Source organism: Bos indicus, chromosome 14 (genome assembly GCF_029378745.1).
Source record: "Bos indicus isolate NIAB-ARS_2022 breed Sahiwal x Tharparkar chromosome 14, NIAB-ARS_B.indTharparkar_mat_pri_1.0, whole genome shotgun sequence".
In the NCBI taxonomy this organism is placed as follows: domain Eukaryota; kingdom Metazoa; phylum Chordata; class Mammalia; order Artiodactyla; family Bovidae; genus Bos; species Bos indicus.
The window spans coordinates 61,968,578-61,981,670 of NC_091773.1; the positions used below are offsets into that span (position 1 = coordinate 61,968,578).

The following is a 13,093-nucleotide window of genomic DNA, read 5'->3' on the forward strand; positions in this document are numbered from 1 at the left end:
GCACTCTCACACACTGCCGGTGGTTGTATAAATTGGTACAACTCTTATAGACGGCATAGGGCCTCTGCGGCAGCCATCCCTCCTTCAGAGTCTATCTTACAGAAATCTCTGCACAGATGGGAATAACGAATGCTATTCTCTGGGGTGGTGTCTCAAATAAAAAGAGATTGGGAAAAACTCAAGTGTCCATCAGCAGGGGATTAAATAAATTCTGGTATATTCACAAGAGCAAATATTATGCAAATATCAAAAAAGACAATGCTGTTTTCTGTGTATTATAAAGATCTCAAATATATTAAGTGGGGAAAATAAAATAACAAAGTGTAAAACAGTATCTATAGAACTGAGTAAAAAAGAACAGAAATAATAATATTTATTTTGTTTATGTTGTAAAAAAAAAAACTGGGAAAATACACCAAATCTAATAATAAAGGTTAGCTGTCAGCAGTGGAACAAGGCTTTTGTCTGAATACTTTCTAATACTTTTTATTGTTAACCATGAGAATGCATTTTCTATTAAAATTTAAATTAAAACCTGCTTCTGGGCTATCTCCTCCCCCCTTTACCCCTACCACCACTGCCAGAGGTCCTTATTAAATCTTGCTTAAAGTAGGAAAAGAGCCTCCTGGTTGTTTGCTCTGCTCCTGTCCAGTTCTGGCCCCTTTAAGTGGACCTGGGGCTCCTGCAGTTCCCTCTAAGAGTGCATGAAGAGCTGCTGGGAGCCCACCTAGCTCCAAAATTGGTTCCGCTCACTTCCTCTTTGCAGCCCTGCCACTCCTAGCTTTTAGTTTTTCCTTCTTTCCAGTCTGTACTCCCCTCCCAACTTCCCCTTTGGGCCTCCATCCTTGACAACCAGCCCTCTGGACGGATGACTCAGTTTGGGAGCTGCTGGCCTGACCCTCAGCACATCTCTAGATACTGGTTCTGGCATCTGCTGTCTGACTGTTGAGACCCCTTGGCCCCCAAGCTCACTTTAGCTCTGGGCTTCTCTGCCTGCCCAACTGACAGGGGAGGGTCTTGATGATCAGAGCACAGTTGCTCCCCAACGCTGTACCTATCTCCACATCACTGCTGCATGCCAGTCACAGGCACAGCTCCCTACCTGGCGCTCCATTTCTCACTGTGTCTAAGAATGAAGTCTACACCTGAACCACGGGTGTAGACTCACCTCCTCTCCAGCCACTGCCTGACACACTATCCCCCAGTCATGCTGGACTAAATTCTTCAAAACTGGCAAGTGCTTTCCTACCTCCACCCTTTGCTCTTCTTGCTCCTGGAATGCCCTTTCTTTGGCTAGGAAGTTTCATCTGTTTCCAGTACCTCTGTACATGAGTGCACATATATGACTTGCATTTCCCTGTGTGCTCAACGTGCAAGTCAATACAGGAGTATACTCAAACTGTTTTCTAGCAGCGTTTCTAATTACTGCTCTCTTGCTTTGGTTTGAGCTCCCTGAGTGCAGGAACTGTGCATTGATAAGACCCTAAATCTAGACAACCACGAGGTGCAGAAATGTAATTCAAACTCCTGGAGAGACCTACTAGGAAGGAAGGATTTGGGGTAAAGAGCCGAAGACCATGGTTGACTCAGGCTGGGTCTGGTGGAAGCCCTGGATTGATGCACTAGGCTGGGATGTCAGAGAGGCTACCATGGGAACCAAAACGATGCAGGTGGGGTCCGAGAAGGGGAGAGAAAGTTGTCAGAAGGAGGGAAGAGGTGTAGGGTGTGGCTTCCGGGCAGAGGAAAGGGCAGGTGTCCATTACTCCTACTCTGGCACTGGGAGACCAGGTGTGTCTCCTCCCTGTCTGAGTCTCATCCGTGACTCATTCCAACTCTTGCCTTGTCATTCAGCTTCCCGAATTTCAAGCCCTCTCCTCACCTGCGCGGGGTGTTGGCTAATTTGCCTGTCTAGAATCCCTTGCAGCTCCACCTGGTTTTAATGAATGGTCTTCTTTTCCTTTCGGGAACTAGGCCCTTTGACCTGAGCTGCCAATCACAGGCCCCGCCCCCCCAGGGATGACACCGTGGCCCAAGCTAAGCCAATCAGTTCCTTCCTAAGAATTGGCATCCTGGGGGAGGCACTCAGAGCTGCCGCATTGACGGCCCCTATCTAGAGACCTCTAGAGTTCCCAATGGGCTCTCCAGAGCTGCCCGGTTCTTATCCTTCCTGTGGGCAGCCGTTCCTTTCATTTGGGAGCCCACTTCGGGAGATGGTTCTGGATTTCTCCAGCACATGTGGTCACATCCTGTCTCCTAGCATTTTGTTCAGATCTGCCTTTTAGTATTTGTCACTGACTTGCATATAATTATGTGCCAACTCAGCTCCATTCATTCAACCTGTATTCACCATTATTCACACACTGATTATGTATGCCCGATAAATTCCTCTGTTTGTTCAAGTTAGAATTGTATTTTGTAGCTTGGAATCCCCCAAAACCTGAACGAATATACTACCCGAGGCCCAGCAGAGCCAGGAGGAGGGCTGCTGCTGCCATGCGCCCGCCCTCCTCTCTAGCCTCGTCATGCATGACCCCGTCCCAGTGCTGGACCACCAGGAGGCCATCCTTGAGCTGTGTTGCTCACCACCATCCCTGCGTGTTTCTCCTGCCTCTCAGCTCCACTGTGAGCAGTGGAGTACACACACGGTAACTTTTACTCTCAGCCTCTAGGGGAGAGCTGAGCTCAGGCTGTGCAATCCATCCATAGCTTCCTTCAGCTTATTTCCATGCTGGCCACCATGGACCCTTCCACCCAGAGAATCCCCTACTGCCATCAAGGCAGAACAGACGGACAAATACCAGACTGGGACCACTCCTTCCTAGAAGCCTTCACGACTTTCCCATGGCTACCAAGGTCCAACCCCCCACAGGGGGCCAGTGGGGCCCCTCTGCAGCTGTACTAGCCCCCGGGTAGAATAGTTCCTTCTATGGGTTGAGAGAATCTGTTCCAGGCCTCTCTCCTTGCTTCTGATGGTTTGCAGGCAATCTTTGGTATTCCTTGGCTTGTGGACATATCATCCCAATCTCTACCTTCATCCTTTTTTTTGGCCATACTATGAAGCATGTGGGATCTTAGTTCCCTGACCAGGAATCAAACCCATGCCTCCTGCAATGGAAGTGTGGAGTCCTCACCACTGGACAAATAGGGAAGTCCCTCTGTCTTCATCTTCAGGTGGTGTTCTTCCTGTGTGCTGATCTGTCTCTGTCCAAATCTCCCTTTTTTGGAAGGACACCAGTCATATTGGAATGACCTCATCTTAACTTGATCATCTGCAAAGACCCTATTCCCCAAAGAGGTCACATTCACAGGTACTAGGGGTTAGGACCTCATATCTTTTGAGGACACAATTCAACCCATAACACCAGCATATTCCATGCCTGCCCTTCTCCCACCATTCCCCAGCATGCTGCTGTGTTCCCCCTGACTCCCCAGCTGTGAGCACACTCTGCACTTGGGTCTTGACTTGCCTGTTCCCTCAGCTGACTCCCTCCCTCCCTTCTCACTATACTGAGACCCAGCCAGGCCTGAGGTTTAGACCAAACCCCACCTTCGCATCCCTCAGAAAAGCTTTCCTGATTTCCACCCATATGTGACCACTTCCTGCTCCAAACTCCTCGTGGTTTTGTTCAGATCCCTCTTTTAGTATTTGTCATAATCTGTCTCCTGCATTATTTGCCTATTTATTCATTTACTCTACGTTTGTTCAATATTAGTCAACATTTTTTGAGCATGTTATACATACCAGGCACTCTGCTAGGCTCTGGAAACTCAAAGGTCAAACAGAAAACTTACTCTTTAGGAGTTCCTACATGGGGCAATTAGCATGAACAGCAGTCACACCAGAACGAGGTATAGACTGCCAGGTGTGCAAAGAGCAGAGGGAACTCTGAGTTACAAGGCCACTAATTAATTGCATCTTAAGGTACAGTGAGCCTGTCACTTCCTAGGTGATCTTAGAGGCTGTTTGGCAAGACCATAGGTATGGAATCAGGCAGCACAGGTTTTAAATCCAGCCCTGCCACTTAGAGTTACCTGTAACTAGCCATGCCAACTTCAATAATATCATGTAAAATGGGGTGCTAACAGTACACACCGCACGAGGCTGCTCTGAGCACTTAGGAGTGATGAATATAAAATGCTTAGCATAGTGCCCGATACTTTGTAGGTCCTCAGTAAATATCAGTTGGGCTTCCTGGTGGCTCACATGGCAAAGAATCTGCCTGCACTGCAGGAGACCTAGGTTCAATCCCTGGGTTGGGAAGATCCCCTGGAGAAGGGGAGGACTACCCACTCCAGTATTCTTGCCTGGAGAATTCCATGGACAGAGGAGCCTGGTGGGCTACAGTCCACAGGGTCACAAAGAGTCGAACACAACTGAGCAGCTAACACACACAAACATCATTTATTCATGACGCTCCATCTCGAAGACTTGGTGCCTTTGGAGGTAGGGGTGGGAAGGGAGGAAGAACATCAAACGTCATGTGCAAAGGCATCAGGGCAGGCATCAGTGGGATTCTCAGTGAGGGTGAAGGGTGGTGTAGGGAGCACAGGGAGAAGATGGAAAGAGGGCAGGGCAAGGCGGAGAACCCAGTCTCCCTCGGGGCAAAGATGGAGTCTTTCTCACTCTGTACCTTGTACCTTGGGCAAGCTCATAATCCCTCATTTCAATGTTTATTAAAATGAATTCAGTGGTTGGATCCAATCCTTTCCAGGGATATACTCACTTTTCAACTGAGAAACTGTGAGCCAGCAAAAAGAAGGAAAAATAAAAAGAACTTCCACAAGTTTAGCCCAGAGAGATGCGTTTAGAACAGAGAGCTGCATATGGAGGCCGCCTCCTAGGGCTGCTCTCCAGCAGTGGGCGAGGCTGGGCACCGGGGCCCCCGGCGGCCTAGACCCTCCACCTGCCCTCATGTTCCCGTCTGTGCCCTCGTGGGATCCGAGCAGCCTGGACGAGGGATGGGACGTTGTATGAGAAACCAACTGTGCCACTGGATCCTCTTCTGGAGTTCAGGCTCCTGCTCTAGCGGAGTCAGCTGAGGACACGTGGGAATGTCTCCTGGTTTTCCAGCTCTTTACTTATCCTCCTTCTCAGGCCTCTTAACAATGCCATATAGCCAAGACAGGTGAGTCAAAAGTCCCCGGGGCCTATGGCAAGCAGCAATTATCCTCCCAGTCATGTTTTGTTGACACCTGCATACCCAGAAGTCTCATCCTGCAACACTCAAGCTGGTTTCTAACCACACCCCTTCCAACAGGATGGACTCACCTCTGCCAAGGTTATAGGATTTGCCAGAGGTCAGAGAGCGGGTTCTCCAGCAGGCAGGAAGGCTCTGAGACCAAGCCACTCACACCCTGCCCTGGGTGATGCGGTGACCTTTCAGGAGTTTGCTTCAAAACAAAGATACATACGAACAGGTCTTCAATCCTGATTTTAAAAGAAAGAAAGAAATCCCACTAAAACTTGAACTTGCCATGCAGTGTTTCCTGGTTTTTGATTCAGCAGGGCCCAGAACACTTAAGTGCCCTGTAATAACAATCCGAGTAACCAACACTTCCATAAGCACAGAGGTGCAGCACTTTCCCAAGTGCTGTTCTCTAGTGAGGAGAAGGGGATGACAGAGGATGAGATGGTTGGATGGCATCACTGACTAAGTGGACATTAGTGTGAGCCAACGCTGGGAGATAGTGAAGGGCAGGGAAGCCTGGCGTGCTGAGGTCCATGGGGTCACAAAGAGTCGGATGCAACTGAACGACTGAACAACAACTCTCTAGGCTACTCAAGGGCAGCCCTGCCCTCGACCATGCTGAGCTGGGCTGCCTGCTCTGTCACCAACTGTGCCTTCTTCTACGGAAAGTGAAAGTGACTCAGTCGTGTCCAACTCTTTGCGACCCCAAGGACTATACAGTCCATGGAATTCTCCAGGCAAGAATACTGGAGTGGGTAGCTGTTCCCGTCTCTAGGGAATCTTCCTATCCCAGGAATCGAACCCAGGTCTCCCGCATTGCAGGTGGATTCTTTACCATCTGAGCCGCCAAATGTCAAAACCTCAGCTCAGGAACAAGCTAGGAAAATAAGTTTTGCTGTTAGAGACTGAGGACCTGGATTCTAGTCTCCCCTGGGCCAAGTAATTAGCTCTGTGACCTTGGCCAAATTATTTAGCTGCTCAGAACTTTAGTTCCTTTCACTGTTGAGTGGACTTAATCATTCCTGCTGGGTTCAGCTCGTGGTGCAAGTGTGAGGACCAAACAGGAATAATATGTGGGAGAAGCTCTGTGAATGGGAAGAGCTTACACATGGCAGCTTTGTCATGAACTCCTGCTGGTCTCCCTGGCTAAGGAATGGGGTGCCCCTGAGATGTGAGAGTGAGCCGGGGGACTCTAGCCTTCTGAAACAGAACCCCCGGCGATCCCAGTCAGGGTGTCCCAGTGGATGGGCTTTTGTGTGCTGGATGGGGAAGCTGGAGTTCTGAGGTCAGATCTGAGTTCCCATCACACCTCTGCCCCTTAGCAGTGACAACTCCGAAGCCCTTACTCTCGTATAAACTCTGCTTGTCACCTGTAGTAGGGGCAGGTGTATATGGTAGGTTGGGCTTGTAGAGGTTCTCAATGCAGGCTACACACTGGAGCCACCTGTGGGACTTGTAATAAATTCTGCTGCCCGGGACCCAACCCAGGCCAGTGAATGCAGACCTTGGGGCGGGGGCCCAACTGCTGTTGTTTTTGCAGCTCCCCAGGTGATTCCTGAGGGCAATCAGTAGGGAGGGTCTGTGGGCTGCACGGTGGAATGTATCCACTGCCAATGCTAGGTCTGACGCCCCAGCTGGCCCCTACTCAGCCGTGCCTCCCTCCCTTCCACCCAGTCCCTCCGAAGCTCAGCTCTGCCGGATAGTTGAGCAGGGCAAGAGGAAACCTGCAGCGGAGGCCGCAGTTTTGCACCACCCCTGCCCCCGGCCCAGCCAGCTGATGGCGGATGCACAGATTCTGTAGAAATAGGCTCCTGACCCGGGCTGCTCTGCTGTTCTTTCTTCCCTCCCAATCTCAGCAACAGTGCAATCACTCTCTCCTCTCCACCTGCCCCCACATCCTCTCTTCTCTCATTCATTGCACATTTCTTGAGGACTTGCTGCATGTCAGACACTGTGGGAAGCGTTAAGAGTTTCAGACCCAGATAAGGTACTGGGATACCGGCCATGAGACGGAGCCAGTGAGGGAGATGGGTGGAGACTGGGAGAGCGCAGGGATCCAGGAGTCAAGCAGAGCTGGCTCCAGTCTGGATCCACAGAATGGCCCTGTTCACATCACTTAGCCTCTCCGTGAGCCTTTAATCTACAAAATGGGGCTACTCTTCCCCTCCTTCCCAGGTTTGTTGTGAAAATCAAAATAAATGAGGGATGTAGAGAGCCTGCGCACTGTAGGTGCCCAGTTATGACAAGAAGAGAGGCTGGTGTGGGGTGCCCCGGATGCCCGCAAAGCCCAGTGGGCTTCCTCCGTGTCCTCATTTCATCTCATCTCACTGCCACTCCCTCTCCTTTGCCTTTTCTCCCCTTGAATCCTCTCTTCCCTTTCCTTGAACAACATAGGGCATGACCACCGCCTCTCTTCTGTGAACACTTGCATAGTGCAATTGGCAAACCTTCATTGACTAGCTATTATATCTCTGCTTTCTATTTTTAAAGCACATGGCTAGAATTTAGTACCCTGAACTGCTTTGTGAGTGTGCATGCCTGCTTGTGCGTGTGCATCCTTGCCCAATGTGGCTGCCTGATCAGAGAGACAGGGTGGTTTTCTTTCCTGGGGCCAGAGCAGCTGCTGGGTAGCCTGAATTGGAGCCGCTGAGCCTCTTGGCTGCTGGGGGGGTGGGGGTGGTGGTGTCAGCCTGAGAAGGGAGGACGGAGGGGCTGGTCAGGGTGAAGGCCAGAGGCGTGGGGATTTGGAGCTCTGACTCAGCTCCCCTCGAGGCCTCTGCCTCTGTTCCTGGAGTGAGGCCATCACACAGGCCTGGCGCTGGCTCCCATCCGAGGCCCCACCAGCCCATTTTCCCTGATCACAAGGGAGCTCGCCCTTGGGGCTGAAGGCTGGGGCCTGCTTCCCAGTGACTGTCTGGATTATAGACTGTTGCTTGGGGTGCTCCCAAGTGGGCCTCACTGTACATCACCCCCACAGCCACTGTCCCCTCCCAGCTGCCTGACTTTGCTCCCTCCCGGCCGCACTGATATCACCCACATGGGCCGGCAAAGGCCTGCTTGCTCAGCACACACCCTGCCCCCTGCTCCTGCCCCCCCCACCAGAGGCCCAGATTCCTGTGGAGGAGAAAAGTAGCAGCACTCACTCACCAGGAAGCCATACAGGGAGCCTCACCTGCAGACTCCCAGGCCCTGGGATAAGTCTGCTGTGGGAGGAAGCTGATGCTCATATAGAGGTTCAAACCCAAGGGCTGGGCTGAGAATCATTACACGTAAAAAGTCCCCCACAGCCTGCAGCTCACTTCTGAACTGCTGACTGGACACACAGATCTTTGCTCCTTTACTCATTAAACTGCTTGTTGTTGTCTAGTCACTAAGTTGTGTCCAACTCTTTTTCGACCCCATGGACTGTAGCCCACCAGGCTCCTCTGTCCATGGGATTCTCCAGGCAAGAATACTGGAGTGGGTTGCCATTTCCTTCTCCAGGGAGTCTTCCAACCCAAGGTTGGAAACCACGTCTTCTGCTTGGCAGGTGGATTCTTTACCACTGAGCCACCAGGGAAGCTGCTTTAAACTGCTAATCCTTCCATAAAATATAACTCCACCTTGTCGACTCCCTTGTTCAAGCTGGAGGACTGCAAAAACAAATATAGTAATCTCGGGAAATGACAATGTGTCAGGCCTTAGAACTTAGGTTTATCTGTGGGAGACTCCCAGGCAAATCTATCCCTAAATGATAAACTAGACATGCTTCCAGAAACTTCTCAGCCTCAGACAGGCACAAAGAGATAGGGGTCCGGTTCACAGTCTGTCTCTTTTAAGAGTCATCAAGTGGGCTCTGAGCTCTTCAACCACAGAAAGCTACCTTTCTAGTAAGAAGATGGTGGAATTTTTGTTTATCGCTGTTAGTAGTTGAAATAGGAGTGCTTTCTTTTTAAGACACATTTGGAAAATAATCATCTCGAGTAAAACCAAGGAGGTAAGAAGGAGTCTATCTCAGATTTTCAGGAGACAGAATTTTTAGGACTGTTCTTCACTGAGATGTCACACTCATAGGACGGCATAATAAATACGCGGATGGCCTTCTTGTGTCGGTGGGCCACCTAAGTGCCCATGTGGAGGAGGTCAGTACTTGGCCATCTCTCCAAGCTCCCAGAAGTCCCGCCCCTATCCTAGTTACTGTGTCTTCCATACCTGGCTCCTTGTGCCCTGCCTGAAGCTTCTTGGCAACCTTGGTCCTGTAATCTTTTCCTTCCTCACCTCATGCCCACTGTGATTACCTATCTCCCAAATGCTTTTCTGATTAGCCTGGATGTCCCCCATGGAGGCAGCAAGCTTCACGAGGTCTGGAGCTAGTCGTCTGGCTCACTGCTGTGCCTCCAGTGCCGAGCTCAGAGCCTGGTAAACATCTAGCTGCTGAATGAGTGAGTTGAATGGCCTTAGCTCTGCATCCCAGTTCTGGTTTTCTGTGGATGTTCTGCTTCCACAGCCACCTTGATTTCAGGCACTTTGATTTATTTCCTGATCAGAGAAAGGGTAGAACTTGGGAGAAGCCCATCTCAAAGGGCTAGTGTGAGGATTACAGGTGACCGTTTCTGGTGTATTAGTACTTAAAGGATGTTAGAAAATCATATATACTTACTGTATTTAGAAGTCAACCCACTGGAGCTGTTGCCACTGCTCATTTCAATGGTAGGATCCAGGCTGGGCTGCTGTGATAAAACAACCTCCAGACACAATGGCTTAGACAAAATAGAAATGTATTTGCCTGCAGGTCAGCAATCCAGAACTCTTAGGGAGACTCTACCATTTTTCTTGCACAGATTCCACCTCTGGCTCCAAAGCTGCTGTAGTTCTTTTGATCTCCCAGGTGATGGTAAGGAGGAAAGGGAGACAAGGAAATGCTCACCCAATCAAGAGGACAGAAATCATTTGTGCTTATATCCCATTGACCAAAACTCAGTCACATGACTATACCTAGCTGCAAGGGAAGCTGGGAAATGTAGTCTTTAGCTGAAGATTCATGTTCCCACCTAAAACTATTATTTTAAAAGAAGGGAAGAAGAGACATCAGTGACTATCTAGGAGACTCTACCAGAGCAAGGTTATAAACCTGGTGAGGTCAGAAATTCCGTGTGTTTTTTGCAGCTGCTCATGATATCCTGGGAAGTGTGATGCTGAACCCCGCCTGGCCTCACACACACTTGTTTCCACCATTCAATCAACAAGCCTAATTCATGCTCCAGTGAAACCTGAAATTGCAAGAAGGGGAAAGAGACAAGTCAGTTTTCAAATAATAATTGCATGAACAGCAGTGGACTGTGGAAAAGAAGACAACCATTATTGGGAAGCCCAGGGCTTCTCAAAGTGTGGTCCATGGAAGCATGCTATTCTGGGACATGTTTGTCACCAGTCTGCATATGAGAGAAGTACAGAGATTGAGACTTTGGAAACTTTTGTAGCTATTTGACAGAACAACTTCATATTGGTTGATATAATATTTAAAAAGTGGAGCTTGTATATCTTTCAAAATTTAACTTTCCTATTAATTTATTTTTATTGTATCTTAAACAAATACTGCAGGTCCACTGCAGATGGTTTGACAGGCACTGGTTTAAGCCCCAGGAACTCTGTTAAACTTTCACACGTTACTTCATGTAGCTCTAAGGGAGGTGTTGCTAACTCCATTTTGCAGATGAGAAAATGGATGCCTAGAGATGGCTAGAGATGGCAGAACTGGTCTGTGCAGTCCTGTTGGCTGAAGACCAGGAGCCCCCTCAGAGCTCTTGAGGGCTGAAGGACTGGCTTTCAGGCCCCTTGGAACCCAGGCTGTCCAGGCAGTGACGGCCAGACCCAGCACTCTCTGGAGCACGCCCTGGGAACACAGAGGCAGTGCTAGGCATGAAAACAGGCTCACATGTGACATTATCCTAAAGGGCTGCCCATCTGCACATACAGGGCCGCTCGGAGAACAGACTGTGGCTGAGGGCACTGCCAGAAGGAGCTGGCATGAGGGAAGGGAAGGGGACAATGAACTATAGTCCCCACCTTGCCTCTGGCCTTGGATTCCCAAACAGCAAGCACAGTTCAAGACCACCGAAGGGGCTAATGAGAAACAGGTGCTTCAACGAGAAGCAGTGGCCTCGTGGCTCTCTTTCTGGCACATGCAGTGATTTTGCTTTGGGGGATCTCACCCCGCCTCCTCCCTCCCTGGGTTTGGTTTCCCAGCTGCAGGACTTGTTCAGGAAGGAGCAGACGACCCAGTTCAAGCCAGGGAGACACAGGGAGGGTGGAGCTGAGGCTTTCCTTCTATGTTTCACCCTGAGAGGGTGTCAGGCTGGAGCCCTCGTGGCCAGCTTGCCAACCCAAGAGAGGAGTTGTTTGAAAATGTGAGGAACCTCAAGGAAGGCAGCTAAGAGCTGGAAAAGGGGACCCTAGGCCTTGCCAATATTATTTGAGACCCTAGATCCAGGGCGAGAAGTGAGTGGAAGAGTGAAATGAGAAGGCCAATTGTTTTCTTTGTGCTTTGATGGAGTTGGGTTTTCTGTAATTTATAACCTTCTTGTCATTCCTGGCCTCACCAAGGCTATACATCAGGCCTTGATAAGAAAAGGGACGTGTGGGAGTCGATAGGCTGGTGGGATTTGGGGATCTGAGTTCTCTCCCCATCCTCACTCCCAGGATCCCTCCAAATGCATTCCAGAAAGCTTTCGTGCTGGAGGCCTGCAGCCCAGCTATTCATCCACGGAAGGATACCAATCAGACTTATGCAGAGCCCCTTTCAAACCCACCCCACCTAATCTTCACAATGTGCCCAAGAAGACAGGTATTATAATCCCTGTACTACGGATGAGAAGACTGAGGCCAAGGAAATCCAAGACTGTGTCCCAGGCTCACAGAGCAGGACTCCTCATGTTTCTCCTCCCACATCCCTGCAGTCTCTGGGACTTCCTGATGTTCCAGCAGCTCATGCTAAGCGTGGGTCCCCCCTCCCTCCTCTGTCAATTCGTTCCTCGTAGAAGCTAACCTCAGCAAGGCAGTGCCCTGCTGAGATCCACTGCCCTCAAGCTGGAGCCCAGCCTCTCCGTCCCAGCCGCACAGAGCCACTCTTAGTCTCCCAGATGTGCAGTGAACACGCAGTCTCTTCCATCTGCTCTGCTTCCCTTTCTCTGGAGCCCCCCAGCCTGGATGCTCAAGCCCACCTATAAGCTCCCTTCCCCAGGTGAGGCCCCTTCCACAGCTGGGCTCTTGAACTCCAGTCCAGGTTCTTGTGTATACCTGCCCCCAGGTCATCTCCATTTGGAGGCCCTATGGTGAAGGTTATGGTGAAGACACCTTAACCCCAAGTCCCAAATGGGTTCATGGCTTCCCTCCTGCTCAAACCAGCTTGCCTCCTGAATCCCTGACACTGACCCCACCTCTCTGCATCCATCCACCCAGCAGCCCCAGGCAAAAACCTGGGAGTCACTTTCTCTCCTCCTTTTCTTTTAATCTTGTATCTTCTCAACTACCTGGTCCCACCCACAATTCCTAGTCTGTACGTATTGCCATCCCCTTGGCTCCGATCATCAGCAGCACCTGAATTCCTGCAACAGCCCCTCACCCTAGCTGGGTCCCAGTCTTGTCCTTCCTGTCCATTCTACAGACGTCTGTTGGTTCTGAAAGATGGCTTCAATAAGTTTCTTCCTTTGTATTATAAAACCCTTCAGTGGTTCCTCACTGTCCTGGCTCCTACTTACCTGCCCACCTTCATTTCTCCTTGCTGGTTTATTAAGTGCTGCTGCTGCCGCTAAGTCGTGTCCGACTCTGTGCGACCCCGTAGACGGCAGCCTACCAGGCTCCTCTGTCCTTGGGATTCTCCAGGCAAGAACGCTGGAGTGGGTTGCCATTTCCTTTTCCAATGCATG

At 50.3% G+C, this 13,093-nt stretch overlaps 1 long non-coding RNA gene across 2 annotated transcripts; it reads right to left on the reverse strand.

Moving 5' to 3' along the window:
* Positions 1 to 4,630: 4,630 nt before the first annotated feature.
* LOC109568292 (uncharacterized) lies at positions 4,631 to 10,195 on the reverse strand. 2 transcript variants are annotated; one of them, XR_002182222.2, is made up of 3 exons: positions 9,829 to 10,152; positions 5,270 to 5,428; positions 4,631 to 5,036 (listed from the first exon to the last, which is right to left on the reverse strand). It is a non-coding gene; the product is annotated as an uncharacterized lncRNA (long non-coding RNA). The 2 variants fall into 2 exon arrangements; XR_011570645.1 differs by having other exon boundaries at positions 4,631 to 5,428; positions 9,829 to 10,195.
* Between the last annotated feature and the right edge of the window lie 2,898 nt (positions 10,196 to 13,093).